This window comes from Pygocentrus nattereri, chromosome 22 (assembly GCF_015220715.1).
Source record: "Pygocentrus nattereri isolate fPygNat1 chromosome 22, fPygNat1.pri, whole genome shotgun sequence".
NCBI classification, from domain to species: Eukaryota; Metazoa; Chordata; class Actinopteri; order Characiformes; family Serrasalmidae; genus Pygocentrus; species Pygocentrus nattereri.
This window is the reverse complement of record NC_051232.1, coordinates 31,821,639-31,842,291: the sequence shown is the minus strand read 5'-3', so window position 1 is coordinate 31,842,291 and position 20,653 is coordinate 31,821,639. Positions and strand designations below refer to the sequence as shown.

The following is a 20,653-nucleotide window of genomic DNA, read 5'->3' as shown; positions in this document are numbered from 1 at the left end:
AGAGAGAGAGAGAGAGGTAGAGAGAGAGAGACAGAGAGAGACAGAGAGAGAGAGAGAGAGAGACAGAGAGAGGTAGAGAGAGAGAGAGAGAGAGAGAGAGAGAGAGAGAGAGAGAGAGAGGTAGAGAGAGAGAGACAGAGAGAGACAGAGAGAGAGAGAGAGAGAGACAGAGAGAGAGAGAGGTAGAGGGAGAGACAGAGAGAGGTAGAGAGAGAGAGACAGAGAGGTAGAGAGAGAGAGACAGAGAGAGGTAGAGAGAGCGAGACAGAGAGAGACAGAGAGAGAGAGAGAGAGACAGAGAGAGAGAGAGACAGAGAGAGAGAGGTAGAGAGAGAGACAGAGAGAGGTAGAGAGAGAGAGACAGAGAGAGAGAGAGACAGAGAGGTAGAGAGAGACAGAGAGAGGTAGAGAGAGAGAGAGAGAGAGAGAGAGAGAGAGAGAGAGAGAGAGAGAGAGAGGTAGAGAGAGAGAGACAGAGAGAGACAGACAGAGAGAGAGAGAGAGAGAGACAGAGAGAGAGAGAGGTAGAGGGAGAGACAGAGAGAGGTAGAGAGAGAGAGACAGAGAGGTAGAGAGAGAGAGACAGAGAGAGGTAGAGAGAGCGAGACAGAGAGAGACAGAGAGAGAGAGAGAGAGACAGAGAGAGAGAGAGACAGAGAGAGAGAGGTAGAGAGAGAGACAGAGAGAGGTAGAGAGAGAGAGACAGAGAGAGAGAGAGACAGAGAGGTAGAGAGAGACAGAGAGAGGTAGAGAGAGAGAGACAGAGAGAGAGAGAGAGATAGAGAGAGGTAGAGAGAGACAGAGAGAGGTAGAGAGAGAGAGACAGAGAGGTAGAGAGAGACAGAGAGAGGTAGAGAGAGAGAGACAGAGAGAGAGAGAGAGAGAGAGAGAGAGAGAGAGAGAGACAGAGAGAGGTAGAGAGAGAGAGACAGAGAGAGAGAGAGAGAGAGAGAGAGGTAGAGAGAGAGAGACAGAGAGAGACAGAGAGAGAGAGAGAGACAGAGAGAGAGAGAGAGAGAGAGAGAGAGAGAGACAGAGAGAGAGAGACAGAGAGAGAGAGAGAGACAGAGAGAGAGAGAGTGAGACAGAGAGAGGTAGAGAGAGAGAGAGAGAGAGACAGAGAGAGAGAGAGAGAGAGAGAGACAGAGAGACAGAGAGAAAGAGACAGAGAGAGAGAGAGAGTGAGACAGAGAGAGGTAGAGAGAGAGAGAGAGAGACAGAGAGAGGTAGAGAGAGAGAGAGAGAGACAGAGAGAGAGAGAGAGACAGAGAGAGGTAGAGAGAGAGAGAGAGAGACAGAGAGAGGGTGTAAAAGGGAGGGAAATCTCATTAGAACATGCTGCATTCACAATAAATCCATTTAAGCATGAAAACGATGCGGCCGTGTCCGGGCGCTGTGGTAATGGAGCTGGCAGGACTACTGAGTCTCACCGCTTCAAAAAACTCACAGTGACGTGGCACCAACCCTGCGCCGGACTGAGAGACCCCCCCCCCCCCAACCAAGCAAAGCCTTTTCCTCATTTACTTCTACAGTAAAACAGACTGAGCTCCATCTTCAGCGTGGAACTCGGCTTGGCCACCATTAAAAGGTCTCCCACTGGCAGGACTAGAAAGGCAGGCGCTCAGAGATGGAGCTGCTAATGTGCTGCCAGAAGGTACAGGCAGTTTAGGGCTGGGTTCTTATGATTTCAGCAGATAGGCAGGAGTTCAGTTCTGATGACTGGAGAAAAGAAAAACAGGCTGTTAAAAACACAGATTAAGCGATCACCTCAAAGAAACGTCGGCTTTGTTCTTAAACGGGCGACTACGGAGGCGATACGCTCGGGAATTTTTGAAGGCCTGTCATGGAAAGAACGCGTTCTCCAGCATCAAGACAATCACCAGGCTCAATAACCGGGGCATTAAAACATCATTATCGTGTACCTCGTTCACGGTTTTTATCTTAGGGGAGTGAATGAATTTCTAGGCTGACACAACCCGCGGATGTCCAGAGCGACTACGGGCTTAAAGTACCGAACTCTTCACGATGCTGCAGCATTGACAAAGTGCAGCACTTTCAATACGCTGCACAGCACTGTTCCTGAATAATTCAGCTTCAAGACCTGAGGAGAAACGGGTATGACTGTTGGTTACACCTGCTTAAGAGACATGATGACATGCCTGAATGAAAGCTCAAAGTAGGCCAGTTCAGGAGAACATGGTGTGCTCCAATGCTCGTTCCTGGTCTAGTGTTCTTCATAATAAACAGGCCACACCATTCGAAAGGCACGCAGATACACGGCCGGTATGTCTGCAGTCACATCTTGTAGCCCTGCTCGTCAATGTTTATATTCTGCTGTCGTCTTCTCTCCATTTTCATGGCGTCTGCCTCTCACTGCTGGTTTTGTGTACCGTAGCCTTCCGCCGTGGGGGTGGCTTCCTCCAGGCTACCTTCGCTACTTTGAAACGTCAAAGGAGGACTCGTTCATATTCATGTGCAGGAATCGACGGCCCCAGCCTGAACTGAATGTAATGAAAGGGCCACTAAGGGAAAAGTTCCTGGAAGTGTGGCGTGTATGTTATACATAATACATCATCAGTTTCTTCAGCTTTTGTATGTGGCATATGTGACTAACGCAGCTCAGCACAGGTTTGGCAGATATACAACGGGGTCCAAAAGCCTGAGAATAGACAAGAAATCGGGAATTTTTTTCACTTAAACCTGGAAATAACACAAAAATGCAAAGAAAAGCAAAGTGCTGAGAGGTAAAAAGACCAGATGTTTAAGATTCTGCAGAATTTCTAGGTCACAATTATGATATTTAAACAGATTTGTGACACTGACCGTGGTTAGGTCCATTTTGAGTTAAAAAAAAACTGTTATTTTTACATTTTCCACAATTTTCCCCATCATCAAGCTTCCCTGGTGGCTCTAGACAGTGTAGTTTGAGTTGCAGACACTACTTCTCCTGGTTCCCATCACCACCATTGCAAAGAAACCTGAGGTGGCAAGTTCCTCCATAATCAAACACAGTTTTACATCAAAACACTCTGACTAATTGCGCATCTGAAGGTCTTAACTATGCAGAAACCTTCAGAACCTCTGTAAAGGTTCTACAGCAATTTAAGGGTTCTACCCAGACCCTTTATACTGGAGCGCTGGCACAGAAAAAAGAACTGGACAATGTAGAGTGAGCAGACGAAGGCTTCTTCATTTTCAACATGAGCTTCAACAGAGGTCCAGCCAAGCGCTACCTCAACACGAAACACAGACAAAATTGGTGGACACAACATACAAGAAGGGTAGATACTTCTAAACACTAGTTAACCCAAAGCCCACCTTCCATGGCCACAATTACGCCAACAAAACATCTACCATTAAACCACATAGACAACAACAGGAAAGTGGAGCATCAAGAGCCGCTTTGCCTGGCCACACCCCCCCACCCCAAGCTCCCATTGGCAGTGCAGCCAGTGGTGGACAACACGATAAGGAGGTTCTTTAAACGTTAAGGTGCTTCACATTCACACATCTCATTTACAAAAGTGGTTCTCCTAAGAACCAACCACTGAACCCTTTATGGCACTTTTATTTGTAACAGCGTAGGTCAATAGATGATTATCAAACATCACCTGGATGGACAATCCAGAGTTCAGAGGCGATTCATCTTTTTGTCTGGATGCAGTTTGAGAGAAGCAAATTGGACAAAATTTGATTGTTTTTCTGGTTGATTCAGGCCTTTCAAGTCAAATTATCCATCTAATAACACGACCCAACCCAACGCCTCATTTGCACAGCCACAGAGAAGGTTACAGCACTTCTGCAGAAGTTATAGCAACATGTTTGAGACGCTGAACATGTCGAGTACGGTTTGCTTCTTTTCTAGGAAAAAAGAGCTAGAACAAGGTTAAAAGAGTGGGGGGAAAAATCCACCTCCTCCAAGTTTGCAACAAAGCGTTCCAGTAGAAAAGCCCCGAAACATCTTGATTTAGCATTCACCAAAATATCCCGTTGTCGCTTCATTCTTCTGCACTGTCAGCATTCTCGAAAAGGATCCTTCGTCCCGCATGCGGCTGCAACTTTCCCTGTTTTTGTTCTTTTCTGAACAGCGACAGTCTTTGTTCCTGCGGTTCTCCGATTGTAGTTTGCTTTCCTTTTTGGAGGGTGGGGGAAAAATGAAAGATCTGGGGGAAAAAAAATTGCCTCTTTTAATGACCAGATGCACGCAATCAGGCCGAATGCCCTCACGCTAATTCCTACCAGCCTTCCAGGACACCACCCTGAAGGCAATCAAAGCCCTACAAACTTCAGGTAGCGGCTAATTGCGACGCTGGGGGGAGTTATGAAGCTCGTTCTGCATACAGATTGACAAATTAACACCCAATGAGGACGGCGAGCAGGAAATGTGAGCTGACGGCCCAAAGCGGGTAGCTATGATAGAGCTTATGAGACTCGAGCGCGGCCGCCCGCGCTGACACAACTGCTTATGAAAAGTCTAATAAAGATTGCGATACTCTAATATTAGAGCAGCGGTGATCTATAATGAAGTGATAATTATCTTAATGGTGGAGCACTAATCGCTTTACAGATATTGTACAGCTGTTTGATTTTAAAACGCCTGGCGCGAGACAAGACCTGAACGAGAGTCTATTTGGAGAAAGCTGTGGCGCCTTAAGGCATTTAAAACAGATTTTTATGAAATGTAGTAAACATTGAAGATATCGGCCTCACGGGCAGTAACAAAACAGCGCAAGTGCAAAAACTTTCGCCTTCTTTTAATCTGAATTTAAAGATAAGTTATTTGAAGGGTACCTTCATAGGGTTCATCACCCATGAAATCTCACTGAATAACATTTATTTGAGTGTTTATGAACAGCCTGTGCCAGTAATCGTATAAACATACAATGGAATATGAAGTAAATAACATTGACATAAAGTGGTTTTATCACTGATATAAGGCATCTTTTTCATTGACGACACTCTTGTCAAGCATCATTTCCAATATACACTCACCAGCCACTTCATTAGGTACAGTTCAGTTGCTTGTTAACACAAATAGCTAATCAGCCAATCACACGGCCGCAGCTCACTGCATTTAGGCGTGTAGAGGTGGTCAAGACAACTTGCTGAAGTGCAGACCGAGCATCAGAACGGGGAAGAAAGGGGATTTAAGGGGCTTTGAACGTGGCGTGGTTGTTGGTGCCAGACGGGCTGGTCTGAGTATTTCAGAAACTGCTGATCTGCTGGGATTTTCACACACAACCATCTCTAGGGTTCACAGAGAACGGTCCGAAAAAGAGGAAATATCCAGTGAGCGGTCAGTTGTGTGGACGAAAATGCCTTGTTGATGTGAGAGGTCAGAGGAGAACGGGCAGACTGGTTCCAGATGATAGAAAGGCAGCAGGAACTCAAATAACCAACCAAAATCTCTGAGGAACGTTTCCAACACCTTATAGAAAGTGTGGCATGAAGAATTAAGACAGTTCTGAAGGCAGAAGGGGGTCCAACCTTTTACTAGCAAGGGGTACCTAATAAAGTGGCCGGTGAGTGTATATGGCAATGTTCTGAACTATGCAGAATGTATAATTAAGAACACAGATGCTGAATGTCTTCATTCCGTCTGAACCGACTTCACTGGACATGGTTTAGCTTGATGTTTAGTCAGAGGTTCGACACACTGCACGAGAACACTACAAGGACAAAACTACCAACTATCAATTTCTAAGCATTAAGGTTGATAATTTGGGCCTTACAGAGCTGCTCTGCCATGCTGTGCACTTACCCAGCCTACATTTGGGCTGAGCTGGTCCGTCTGGCCTAAGCTGCGTTAGTAGACTGTGTGATGAGCACGGCTACTCTCTAAAGGAGAAGGACCTGCGGAGGTCCAGCCATGCAGTGAAGCATGTACACACACTTAATCTACATGCAGTGAAAGCATGGAGCGAGAGAACACGGTGGAACACATCTTTGCTGCTATAACAGCCTCCACTCTTCTGTCTGTGGGGGGACTTTTTTGGTCCATTCAGTCAAAAGAGCATTTCACTGCAACACCCTCAGTTACATCACTGTGCCATCCAGATGCACCAGCATTGCGATAGGATGGGATTGTTTCAGCTCACTCCCACTTTTCATAAAGACTCAGTCTGAGACCGCCTCAGTCAGAGACTGCCTCAGTCTGAGACCGCCTCCACCAGTGCAGTTTCTTAAACTTTACCATCCAAACTTCAAACAGAGATCCTCTTAGCTTCTATTTGGTCTTCAGCTTATTAAACTGTAACTCTGTTTGACCAGAGGAGGACGGGTCTCCCCTTGTGAGTCTTGGCTCCTCCAACGGTTTCTTCCTCCAGTCTGAGAGAGCTTTTCCTTGCCACCGCCGCCTCTGGCTCGCTCACTGGGGGATACATGTGTTTTCAAACTTCTGCAAAGCTGCTTTGTGACAACATTGTTGTTAAAAGTGCTTTACAAATAAACTTGAATTGACTTGACTGTTGTCGGAAAACTTTGTTGTCATTTTTCAGTTTTTGACATAATCTGAAAATGTCTGTTGCTTTTTCGATTGTGTGTAAATTTCATGATGAATGGGCCAAAAGAAATGGCCCAAAATGACTTGGGAAAAACCACTGACTTACATTAAAAGTAAAGAAGGTTTTTTCCTTCTTCTGTATTTCTGAGAACAGCGATTTGTGAAGTCAGACACTGATGTTGTGGCTCACAGTCAATGTTCTAGTCCATCCCAAAGATGTCCAGTGGGGTTGAGGTCAGGCTCTGTGCAGGCCACTGGAGTTCCTCCACACCAAACTGGTCAGCCCATGTCTTTATGGAGCTGCTTTGTGCACAGGGGCTCAGTCATGCTGGAATAGGAAAGGCTCTTCCCCAAACTGTGTAAAATGTAAAAAATCCTTCACTGGAACTAACGGGCCCAAACTCTGAAAAACAGCGCCAGCCCATTATCCCTCCTCCACCAAACTTTACTGTTTTTGATATGCATTCTTGTAGGTTCTCCTGGCATCCACCAAACTCAGACTGAGTGGCTAAAACACCTGAACTCAAAAATTCAGGAGATGTAGGGTACATTTGGCACCCGAAGTTTGCTTCTTCAGTTTAGTGCTGGAGCTGCAGGACTAATGCATGTACTGGCCAGCAATGATGGATTTGAGGCAGCTCGAAAAGCACATAGCCTTCACCCTCCAAGCTTGGTGGCATCGACTGATTGGAACATGTAGTTTTGAGGAAAATTACAGAACCGAAATGTTTTAACACTTTCAGAAGAACCATTCAGCTCTTTTGTGGCGTTCTTTCAAAGAACCTTTCCTGGCACGTCAGTTTTGTAGTCAATGCTGGAGAAAGACAATCCACGGTGTCGTCAAATCACCGATCCTCTCCGACACAATATGCCGCACCGAAAGCACGGCTGCAATCCTTATCCAGAGCAACCGGCTCCATATGGGCTGTGCTGCGACAGGAGCGCAGCGTAAACAAACACCTATTCAATATTTCATCCTGCGAAAATAAACAAGCGTTTCGCCTCGCTCTCCTCAATTGTAACTTATTCATCGCTTCATCCCAAATCAAAAGCGACTTTTTGAGCTCGGTGGGATGAGCAGGGTGTGTAAATTATTCAGCTTTTGGCACCATGCCTCTCCTGTCTCCCTCCACGTGGCCTCACTTCTGATCTATTACTGTAATAAGACCGGAGCATCTCACCTACTCCATCTCCAGCTGCATATCCCGCTCGCTGAAGCTCCCTTATCCGCGGAAGCGCGTTCGAGGAGGTTTCGACTGTGGTAGCATTAACACTAGATGGTGTGACGTTATGTCAGCCAGCGGCTCCTCTCCAAGACAATCGGCCGAGCTGTCTGGTGAGCAGGGTGAATGAAATGCTATGCAAACCTGGACTCAGATCTGATGCAATGCAACAACATACCAGCAAGAGGCTGATGCAGCTGCGCCGATCCTATCCACAGCTATTAGACTCCAGAACGAGCTGACCTACAGCCGAGGGGGTACTGACCTCCTTCACAGCAAGGGGTTCTGAGCTGTTTAGCATGGGCACTTTAATGGTTACAATACACTGCAATATAGCGGGTACTTCTGCAGACATACGGTTACAGTGTTATACATTATTAACACACACACACACACACACACACACACACACACACACACACACACACACACTTTCACACTCACACTCACACACACACTTTCAAACTCACACCTTCACACTCACACACACTTTCACACTCACACACACACACTTTCACACACACACAAACACACACGCACACAAAAACACACACCTATCCATCCATCCATCCATTGATCTATCTATCCATCCATCCGACTATCTATCTATCTATCTATCTATCTATCTATCTATCTATCTATCTATCTATCTATCTATCTATCTATCCAGCTGATTATCTGTCCATCCATCCATCCATCCACCCATCCATCCATTCAGCTGATTATCTATTATCATCCATCCATCCATCCGTCAATGCATCAATCTATTTGTCCATCCATCCATCCATCCAACTGATTATCTGTCCATCCATCCATCCATCTGCCCGTCCGTCCGTCCGTCCGTCCATCCATCCATCCATCCATCCGATTATCTATCTATCTATCTATCTATCTATCTATCTATCTATCTATCTATCTATCTATCTATCTATCTATCTATCTATCTGTCCATCCATCCATCCAGCTGATTATCTGTCCATCCATCCATCCATCCATTCAGCTGATTATCTATTATCATCCATCCATCCGTCAATGCATCAATCTATTTGTCCATCCATCCATCCAACTGATTATCTGTCCATCCATCTATCCGTCCGTCCGTCCGTCCATCCATCCAGCTGATTATCTATCTATCTATCTATCTATCTATCTATCTATCTATCTATCTATCTATCTATCTATCTATCTATCTATCTATCTATCTATCTATCTATCTCTACATTTTTGCAGTAATCTTAGCTACTAACTGACTCAGACGTAAAGCCTGTTTTTTGCACGTGACTTCAGTGTTTTGGTTCATGGTTCCTGACAAAATAAACACAATGATCTAATAAACGCAGCTAATCACACGAAAACCTGGGAGATAAATGTGACTGGTTTTCTGCTACCAGTCCAGAGCACCGGGAAGATCGTTTTAAAGGGGAAAAAAGAGAAAAACACTGAGGAAATCTAACAGAGTCATTGCTCAAACGATGGAAAGTGTGTACAGAGCTGGCAACAGATGGCAGTAAAACATCATAGTGAGGAGGCTTCGCAGTAACACACACACACACACACACACACACACACACACACACACACTGCGGCTTCAGTGATGGGTGTAAAGAAGGAGAAGAAGAAAAGGGAAAAAATCAACTGAAAATAGAGGGAGAAGGAGCTTTTTTTCTGCATTTCCCAAAGTCCTACAGGATTGGCACAAATGTCAGCATTACAGCAAATTTCAGGCAAACTGTGATCTCCTGCAAGTTCCACTTTCCAAATAGCCGCAGACGCTGTTGAGGTAAGTACAAATTCACGTCTGGCTGACTATAAAGCACGTCTAAATAGGTCAACCATTTTAGGCTCTTTTTGCTGTGTTTTAACTGAACCCTTTCACTTTTTCCGAGGGCAGGATGCCTCAGAAGAGCAGGCAAAGCACGCCGAGTCCCACCTGCTGCTCATCGTTACTCTTATTTAACCGTTCTTAATACGCAACAGCCTTAGTTACAACCTGCCTATGACGTGGGTGAACAGAGAGCCTCCTCCGTGGTTTACTTGGCTCAGAATAAAGCTCGCGTGTGGGCTGCATCACCACACGCTGACAGATCAAGCCAGTTTCCCCTGGTCACTCCCACCCCACCTCCCTGCAGCGGAGCCAATATCAACAGACTGTGGCTCCATTCGCCATCGGCTTCCCCACATTAAGCCCGACACCTTCCCTGCATAATTTCCACTGGGACTGGCAGGTCTCCTTTACTTTGGCCAGCCTGAGCTCCTCCAGCTGATCTGTGCGAGGAAAATTGCACGAAAGTACCCCGTCGCCTCCCCAACCAAGGTGTTTCGGAACAGCTTTTCCGGTATATAGACGATCCGTCACAGCTCCCTCACAAATGTCACGGCCAAAAGTATTAGGACAGCCGGCCAAGCTGTATGAGTTTGTTGGATGTCCCATTTCAAAACCATGGACAGTAATATGGAGTTTCTCTTTGTATGCTGTAACATTAACACCACCCTTCACTGGAACTAAGGGCCCCCAGCACATTATCCCTCCTCCACCAAACTTTACTACTGGCACTGCATTCTGGTAGGTAGTGTTCTCCTGGCATCCACCAAGCCCAGGATAGTGTCCAGATACTGAAGCATAACACATCAGTCCAGAGAACACATTTCCACTGCTCCAGAGTCCAGTGGCATTATGCTGAAATACAATCACATAAAGAATTGAACACAAGGCCCTGAACTAAACGCTGAATAATGTTTCAGCCCTAATAAAAAGAAGTGTTTAGTTATAGGAGTAGTTCGGTTAAATCACGGGTCACAGCCCAAACATTAAGAAGAGCCATTTTATCCTTTCGACAAAAATCAAACCACCTTGGGAGCCATAATATGTCCATTTGACCATATTGGCTTGTATGACCGTATTGACAGTTTCTTGTAAAACGTCTCTTAACGTTCGATTTTTACGAGGCTGAAGTCGCTTCTTATTAACCAGCTTATTGTTCAGATTTTCCCTTTTTCCACCTTAAATGATGCCTGAGGTGGCAGAATATAACTGCTGCACCATTTAAGGTGGAATGAGAAAATACATACAAGAAGCTGGTGAATGAGAAACTGACTTCAGCTTCGTGGCTTTTCAGTGTTTGTCAGTTTCTCACTGCAGATTAAACGCATCAGGAAACCAGCTGGAGTGACTATAAACACTAATAAGTCCATTCATCTCCAAATGATCGATGTTCATCTTAAATCTCTCTCTTTGCCGTCTCGTTAGCTATTCACTAGGCGAGACTGTTGTCTGCGTTGCTATGGTGACCAGCCGTCTGCACTGATCTTCAGGGTTAAAGGGGTAAATCAGCAGCAGTAAGCAGCAACCGCCTAGTATTGTGGTTTCAACAAAGTTGTTAAAAACAAAGTTTCATCTATCACAGCCTAACAATAGTAGGCTACAGTAACAGTAAACCGTAGGCTGAATTCAAGTGCCCCTTAATTAAGTGCCCTGTACTAAGTCCTTGTATGTGTTTATATAGCTGAGGTCTATTATATCCCACCTACACCTTGTTTGGTACTTTGTGATATTCAAGTGTTTTTTTATAGTCCCGCTACTGTGACAATGCAATTTCCCTCAGAATCAAAAGCTCTTCCTATGTTTTTTTCTTAATCTGTTCAGAAAGATATATAAAAAAAAGAAAACCTCCCAAATCTGGTCAATATATTTAGTATTTCACATGATGAGACTGTTTATAGAGGGAATATTATACAGTTACTTAACCTGTTTCTATACGTTTTTGCCTGTTTTCAGTCGTTTTATTTAGAAATAAGTGTCTTATTCTATTGGCAGCTTAATTTATATGTTAATCTTTTTTATTCTTGAAGCAAAATTACTCGCATTACTTCTCCAAACAAGAAAAATATCCCATATTCCAATAGAATAAGACACCTTGACTACATAAGATCACTTAAAAGAAATCTAGAAATGACCTAAAAAATGTTTATAATATTGGGTCCCGCTTTATTTGGACGGTCCTCTATAGATACATAAATCATTAACAAACTCTCTGGTGTCATTCAGCTGATTTTTATCAGCACCTTGGTTAGACTCAGGGCTAAGAGTAGGTGTGGGTTTTGCCACAAGGTTAGCGTTAGGGTCAGGTTTAGAAGTTGAACTTGGTATACCGAGCATTTACAAAGCATCTTCAGCGGACCATCCAAACACAGTTACCTAATATTCTTAGTTTCATAAAGACAAATATTATTAATATTGATTGGATTTAGATATCTGCAGTGTATCTTCATCCTATGCTAAAACAGGAAGCTCTTGCCATTTTCTTATATTAAGAAGCAATTTTATAGACCGAAGAAGTGCAAACAAAGTTGGATATTAGCTTTAATTGACTGTTTATTGTCTCTGCTTTAAACCGGCTTCTCTGTGAAGTCGCCACATTTCCTGCCATGCTGGAACAAGTCACTGGAAAAACCTGGTGTGAATTCGGAGCAGCTTTTCAGCGACTATTTGTGGCATGACTGTACGTTGCTCACTAAAAATGTGCTAAAATGTTTCTTTTCTTGCTCTAACATGCCAACATTTGCCTCCCATGATACGAGCATCCCACGATACCACTGCTGATGGCTAATGAGCCCGAGGTCTGCAATAAACTAGGGCCACAACAAACAGCTGACAAAGTCGATGACTCTGATTAGGAAAAATGTTCCTTCATAGCAGCAAAATATTTACTACAAAAAGCACTTTGTCATTTGCATGATGCAAAAGACTGCAATATTCTGCAGGAATTATTGGGTGTAACATGGTTTCTAATGTTTCCAGGCATTGCAAGTGAAGAAAATGGGGACACGTGTTGAATTGGAAGATACAGAAGGAAAAAAAAAGGCTTAATGATTAGATGATTACACTAACTTCATAATTATAAATGATTATAGAAATGACAAGTAGCTGGGGCTCGGGAATCAAGTCAATTCTAAGAAATTGCACCAAGCTTTTTTCATGCCTTATTAGGATTTACCAGAATATGGGAAAAAAAAGATAATTTGCAGGTACAGTTTGGGCCCCGTGGACAAATGAAACATTTTGTTGATTAGTGAAAATAAGCTAAAACATCCTCCACAGGGAGCACGATTTAACGAGTGCAAAGTAACTTTATTTCCTGAACTTAGATAAAACTAACAGGAGATAAAACTAAACACAAAAACATTTTTTCTCCATTTTTGTCATTTTTCAGCTGTTGAAATAATTTGAAAATGCCTGTTGTTCTTTACATTGTGTGGAAATTTCATGATGAATGGACTTAAGGAAATGAGCCAAAATGACTTGTAAATAATTCTGGTTCCATTGACTTCCATTAAAAGTAAAGCAAGTTTTTTCCTTCTCCTGTAAATGTATCATTTTAGTGATATGAGGTTTTCTTCCGCCAACAGTGACATATTATACTATAGATATTAGTCCGTGGTTCTTAGCCCAGAAAAGGATGATGTGTCCACTCCAGGTAAGGGGAGAAAAGCTGACCCAGTATCTCAGGTTTTGTTCATGAGTGACGGAAAGTGGGATGGTGAGATCGGCCGCAGGCTGGGATGAAGCAGTAGTGGGGTCACTGTACCGGACTGTAGTGGTGAAGCGGGAGCTGAGCCATAAAGCGAAGCTCTGTTTACCGGTTGGGTCTACATCCTGACCCTCACCTGTGGTCATGAGCTGTGGGTAATGACCAAAAGAATGAGATCATGGATACAAGTGGAGGAAATGAGCTTTCCTCACAGGTTCGCCGGCTACACTCTACTGACAGGGTGAGGAGCCTGGTCATCCGCTTGGGTTTACCAGGCATGACCCAGGGGCCATCCTAGGACCCGCTGGAGGGATTATATCTCCAAGTTGGCCCCAGAATGAGCTGGATAGGACAGGGTTGTCTGGGATTCTCAGCTCTCCCAACTGCTACCGGACCCTTTCTGGACTGAGCGGTTAAAGATGATGATGACGTTATTATATTTTATGTTTTTCTCAGCAAATTCATACAAATTAGAGGATGTGTACTGATTTTCCGATTACGTGGTGCTCAAACTATTGCATGTGACTCTAGATCAGTATTGACCACACTGCAGGCGGATTCCAGGCCTTTACACTGAAGCTGAGTAATAATCACGTCCGCCAGGGACTCTGAAGTTCATCTGTAATAAAGGACATTAAGCGATGATGTGGACTGCAGTGTCCGACGCTTGTTGACCTTTGCCACAGTGTGAATGGAAATTTCTCCTTCTCTCTGAGTGGGATGCGCCAGGGGAGCACAGGCAGGCTACACAGTACGCCATGTAATGTAGTTGTTAACCCACACCAACATTAGCCCATGTTAGATCAGCCATTACATTCACAAGCTTTCGGCTACAGCTGACCACATTTGTTTCGCGTGTATTTACATTTACGGCATTTGGCTGACGCTCTTATCCAGAGCGACTTACAATTTGATCATTTTACACAGGAAGGATTAGGTGGTGTTAGGAGTCTTGCCCAAGGACTCTTATTGGTATAGTGTAGGGTGGTTACCCAGACGGGGGATTGAACCCAGTCTACAGCGCAGAAGGCAGAGGTGTTACCCACTACACTAACCAACCACATTGCATCCGTCAAAGGCCGCAAGCAATGTTTACAACAATCCAGCACCTCCATTTACAGCAGCTACACCACAATACCCAGTACATGATGATAACATAGGCCCATATGTTAGATATCAGAGGCCACTTTGTCCTGTCAACAAAAATCAAATCACCTTGGGAGCCACAACATTTTATGTCCTGTTGACCATCTTGGCTGTAAATCTGTCTCAGTGTGTGCTGATGTACTAGTGTTGGTTTAAAAACATAATATAAAGAGAAAGCTTTAAGCTTCAGCTCAGCTCTAGCCGCTTTTCTCACATCTCCGGCAGGAAACCTTTCCTCAAAAGTAGATCAGTTTCTTGTAAAACGTCTTTTTGCAAGACTGAGGAGACTGCTCTTCATTCGCCAGCTTCTTGTTCAAATTTTCCCGTTCCACCTTAAATGGTGTCTGAGGCCTTAGAATGCAACTACAACACTATTTAAGGTGGAACCGGAGAATTCGATCAAGAAGCCGGCGAACAAGAAACTGAACTTCATCTTTGGGACTTAGTGTTTGACAGTTTCCCCAACTTAACCTGAACAGCCTCATCCAGAACCTCACAGCCTGGACGCTTAGCTTGGCAGAAAGATTAGAATTAAACCAAACAAACAACAGAAACAAACGTCCAGTTAATATTAGCTAGATTAGTACTAGGCCTGCACTGGGCACTGCAAAAAAAGATATCCATGCAATTGAAAGATGTTTCAAAACGTTTTGCCTCATTTTAAGTCATTTTATCTAGTCAAAGTGCTTCAAGTAATAACGCAATTTAGCTTTTTTCAAGAAGCATTAAATAATGGTTAATTAGTCTGGCATAATGTGAAACATTAGATATATTAGCCAGATTTAAACTGTTTTCACTTGCTTAGACATCATCTTCTGCAGTGTCGCCCCAACAGAAGCGAAATCTCACTGCGCTGTGGGAGGAACCTCGTTTTCATTCTCCTTCTCATTAGCCCATCACCACAAATGTGTTGGATTGAAGTCGTGCTTTAAGCTAGAAGATGAAGGAACTGTGCCAGGAGCTCCACGTTAGCGGTTCGCCTTGTCCGGCTCGCCAAGAAACAGAGGTGCTGATGTCTGTTAGCAGGGTTTGGTGCACGTTATCGTGAGGATGGTTCTCTGAATACTAATGGAGCCTGTAAGCTTAGCTACACGCCCAGCTTACTGTGGGGAAGAGAGAATACCGTTCAGTGACCCTCCGAAAACCCGATTACATCAAGTTAAAGGGGTCAGCTGAACCGGTGAGTAACACAGGCTGTTAATGTTAGCAACATGTGACGCTGCCTCACTGTCTCACGCCGTCCTGTCCTTCAGAGCAGCCCGGATGTGAAGCCGCAGTGAAAGTGTGAAGGCGTGGCTGTTTAAGTGCTGCCCAGCCCCCCAAGCGCTGTGGGTGGTCTCCGTTTTTACCTCTGAATCGTCTTTTTTTCATCAGCCGTCTTCTCATAAAAACCATCATCTTCTGGACTGTTATCTTGAGATATCAAGTTTATTATCTTGTGATCTGAAAGTCGTTATCTTGAGATCGAGTTCATTTTTTTCTGATCAAGACAACAAAGCTGTCTATCTTGAGATAATTATCTTGTGACCAAGATGACGCTGTTATGTAACCGATGTTAACTGTTATGTAATCTTAAGACAAAAGTTATCTTGAGATAATGAGTCAATGACCTTGTGATCTCCAGACAACAAAGTTATGATGTTGAGATAACTCGTTAACTATCTAAGTAGAAAAGCTTGTGATTTCAAGACAGCAACGTTAGTATCTTGAGATAAGTTAACTATCTTGTGATCTCAAAGCTGTTTTCTTGAGATAACGACTTATCTACCTGGGATCTTAAGATAATAAAGTAGTTACTGAGATGACAAGTTCACTATCTCAAGACAACAAAGTTGGTATTTTAAGATAAGTTAAATATCTTGTGACCTCAAGATTGCAAAGTTGTTATTTTGAGATAATGAGTTAACTATCTTGTGATCTCAAGGCAACAAAGTTGTGATGTTGAGATAACTGTCTTGTGAACTCAAGAAAGTTATTATTCTAGGATAAGTTAGCTATTTTGTGATCTCCAGACTGCGACGTTGTTGCATTGAAATAAAGAGTTAACTATCTTGTGATCTTAAGATAACCATCCAGAAAATCATAGGAACAGCTCATGACCTCTCTGAGGGTTTTTTGTGGTAAGACTGTTATATTGTTGAAGGTTTGGTTAAAACTTATGTCACATTTTTGTTCTGTGTTTAGATAAATGTTGTTAGATTGAGATAACAAGTCAACTATCTTGTGATCTCAAGCGTTTGTCTTTATTCAACGACATGAAACCCTCAAAATACTCAGCACTTCAAATTCCTCACATCAACTGTGATTACTGCGATGCGAAACAATAAAGCGGTATTTGTGCTTTATCTGTAAGAATTCTGTCAATATTAATAATCCGTATAAGTTTGGCAGGTCAAAGGGTCGACATGAACTCCTCACACTCGGCCCAGTCAAACTGTGTTCACCAAGCATGAATTAATAACCTCAGCAGATGAATAAAAGATCACACTTCGAGTGAAGGGGAAGCATCAAACAGTCAGAATGGTGCGGTGGGCTTGGAAGTGAGTGTGAAGCAGGTGTGAGGCTTCCGGCGTGTTCAAGGCCAGCGGTGAAACAACAAAGGAGAGGCCAGATTCGGTGAGTCGTATCAACATGTCAGACAGGAGAGACGAACACTTCTTTAGTCCTCATTCTCAGCAACACTGAGTAACACTGATGTGTTAGTGTGTGTTGCGCCGGTGCGAGTGGATCAGACACAGCAGTGCTGCTGGGGTTTTTAAACATTGGGTTTTTTGTCCACTCACTGTCCACTCTATTAGACACTCCTACCTTGTCGGTCCACCTTGTAGATGTAAAGTCAGAGACGATAGCTCATCTCCTGCTGCACAGTCTGTGTTGGTCATCCTCTAGTCCTTCATCAGTGGTCACAGGACGCTGTTGGCTGGATGTTTTTGGTTGGTGGACTGTTCTCAGTCCAGCAGTGACAGTGAGGTGCTTAAAAACTACAGCAGCACTGCTGTGTCTGATCCACTCAGACCAGCGCAACACATACTAACACACCACCACCACATCAGTGTTACTGCCGTGGGGGTCCTGAGTAAGAGTAAGTGGAGCTGATGAAATGGACAATGAGCGCTGAAACAAGGAGGTGGTCAGAATGTTACGCCTAATCATGTATATTAACACCTGGAACGTGAAAGGTATGACCTCTCTGAGGTCCAGCTCTGGCTCTACTCTAGCTGATGTTGGCAAAGTCCAGACAGAGTGAAAATCCATTTCTCTGACAAACTGAAAGTGCTGAGGACAAAAGACTTCATGTAGAAGAAAGACTTCTCACCAGCCTCTGACACTCGTCAGCTGTTTTTCTGTCCACCTGTCCATTCTGACCACCCCATTCTGTCCAGACCTCAACATCCCTGAATGTGTTTGGTTACTTCAGAAAACGATCAACCAGCTTCTCAGACTGAACTTTGGAGGCGTGTCTGCAGGTTCTTTGAGGAGCTGAAAGGGAGTCTCCTGAGAAGAACGGAAGCTGGAATGAAGGGAAAGAGAGACTCGCTATCACTGAATAAATCTGACTTTCATTATAACCTTTGTAATATATGGGTGGCACTTCATAATAAAAGACCCCTACAGATGGCAAAGGAATCAGTATCTGATGTCTTAATGATGTTATTGATATTAATGGTAATGTTTGTTTGTTGGGATATTTTTGTAATTATTTATGTGTAAAAATAATAGTGTGTCTTTATAAATACCTTAAAAGTCCCATCCTTTAACCCAGCAAGCATGAGGAAAATGTTTATTTATCACAGAACACTAAATATTACAGTAAATGGTCCAGTGAAATAGTGAAAAAAGAACGATTTAAAGCAGGACATAAAACAAACTCTAAATGTTTATTTATATTTTGAATGAGTCTCCTGGAGAGAAAGGAAGCTGGAATATTAGATTTAGTTGTTGAGGCTTCTGTGTCATTGTCTGTTTTCTTTCCTGATGCTTTGGTTTTTTTTCCTTGTACTTCATAGCCGTTTTGACTGGAAATAAAATGAATAAATAAACAAATGTGGCCTCTATTCTCTGGGCTGTTGCAAAATACTGTATATTTATAAATGCTTATATGACATAATACATCAATATTTCAATATCCCTCAAGGGACAAAGTTGAACGTTAAGCTACTGTCACTTTATACCAAGTTTATTAACCCCTTTGACACACTTATAACCTGAGAACAGCTCTGCCGGTTACTAATTAATAAGCCAGAGTTTGTAATAAGCCTGAGATTATAAGGGGTTAATGACAGTAACTGGTTAATAAGAATGAGTTTGTAATAAGCCTGAGATTATAAGGGGTTAATGACAGTAACCGATTAATAAGAATGAGTTTGTAATAAGCCTGAGATTATAAGGGGTTAATGACAGTAACTGATTAATAAGAATGAGTTTGTAATAAGCCTGAGATTATAAGGGGTTAACGACAGTAACTGATTAATAAGAATGAGTTTGTAATAAGCCTGAGATTATAAGGGGTTAACGACAGTAATTGATTAATAAACCTGAGTTTGTAATAAGCCTGAGATTATAAGGGGTTAATGACAGTAACTGATTAATAAGAATGAGTTTGTAATAAGCCTGAGATTATAAGGGGTTAATGACAGTAACTGATTAATAAGAATGAGTTTGTAATAAGCCTGAGATTATAAGGGGTTAACGACAGTAACTGATTAATAAGAATGAGTTTGTAATAAGCCTGAGATTATAAGGGGTTAATGACAGTAACTGATTAATAAGAATGAGTTTGTAATAAGCCTGAGATTATAAGGGGTTAACGACAGTAACTGATTAATAAGAATGAGTTTGTAATAAGCCTGAGATTATAAGGGGTTAACGACAGTAATTGATTAATAAACCTGAGTTTGTAATAAGCCTGAGATTATAAGGGGTTAATGACAGTAACTGATTAATAAGAATGAGTTTGTAATAAGCCTGAGATTATAAGGGGTTAATGACAGTAACCGATTAATAAGAATGAGTTTGTAATAAGCCTGAGATTATAAGGGGTTAACGACAGTAACTGATTAATAAGAATGAGTTTGTAATAAGCCTGAGATTATAAGGGGTTAACGACAGTAACTGATTAATAAGAATGAGTTTGTAATAAGCCTGAGATTATAAGGGGTTAACGACAGTAACTGATTAATAAGAATGAGTTTGTAATAAGCCTGAGATTATAAGGGGTTAATGACAGTAACTGATTAATAAACCTGAGTCTGTAATAAGCCTGAGATTATAAGGGGTTAACGACAGTAACTGATCAATAAACCTGAGTTTGTAATAAGCCTGAGATTATAAGGGGTTAATGACAGTAACTGATTAATAAACCTGAGTTTGTAATAAGCCTGAGATTATAAGGGGTTAATGACAGTAACTGATTAATAAACCTGAGTCTGTAATAAGCCTGAGATTATAAGGGGTTAACGACAGTAACTGATTAATAAACCTGAGTTTGTAATAAGCCTGAGATTATAAGGGGTTAATGACAGTAACTGATTAATAAACCTGAGTTTGTAATAAGCCTGAGATTATAAGGGGTTAACGACAGTAAGTGATTAATAAACCTGAGTTTGTAATAAGCCTGAGATTATAAGGGGTTAACGACAGTAACTGATTAATAAGAATGAGTCTGTAATAAGCCTGAGATTATAAGGGGTTAATGACAGTAACTGACTAATAAGAATGAGTTTGTAATAAGCCTGAGATTATAAGGGGTTAACGACAGTAACTGATTAATAAACCTGAGTCTGTAATAAGCCTGAGATTATAAGGGGTTAATGACAGTAACTGACTAATAAGAATGAGTTTGTAATAAGCCTGAGATTATAAGGGGTTAATGACAGTAACTGATTAATAAACCTGAGTCTGTAATAAGCCTGAGATTATAAGGGGTTAACGACAGTAACTGATTAATAAGAATGAGTTTGTAATAAGCCTGAGATTATAAGGGGTTAATGACAGTAACTGATTAATAAACCTGAGTTTGTAATAAGCCTGAGATTATAAGGGGTTAATGACAGTAACTGATTAATAAACCTGAGTTTGTAATAAGCCTGAGATTATAAGGGGTTAATGACAGTACCTGATTAATAAACCTGAGTTTGTAATAAGCCTGAGATTATAAGGGGTTAATGACAGTAACTGATTAATAAACCTGAGTTTGTAATAAGCCTGAGATTATAAGGGGTTAACGACAGTAACTGATTAATAAACCTGAGTTT

At 42.5% G+C, this 20,653-nt stretch overlaps 1 protein-coding gene across 1 annotated transcript in view; it reads right to left on the bottom strand.

Moving 5' to 3' along the window:
- Positions 1-20,653, bottom strand: part of eys (eyes shut homolog) — a 445,373-nt gene that overhangs the window by 62,276 nt on the left and 362,444 nt on the right. The gene's annotated exons all lie outside the window — the stretch shown is intronic.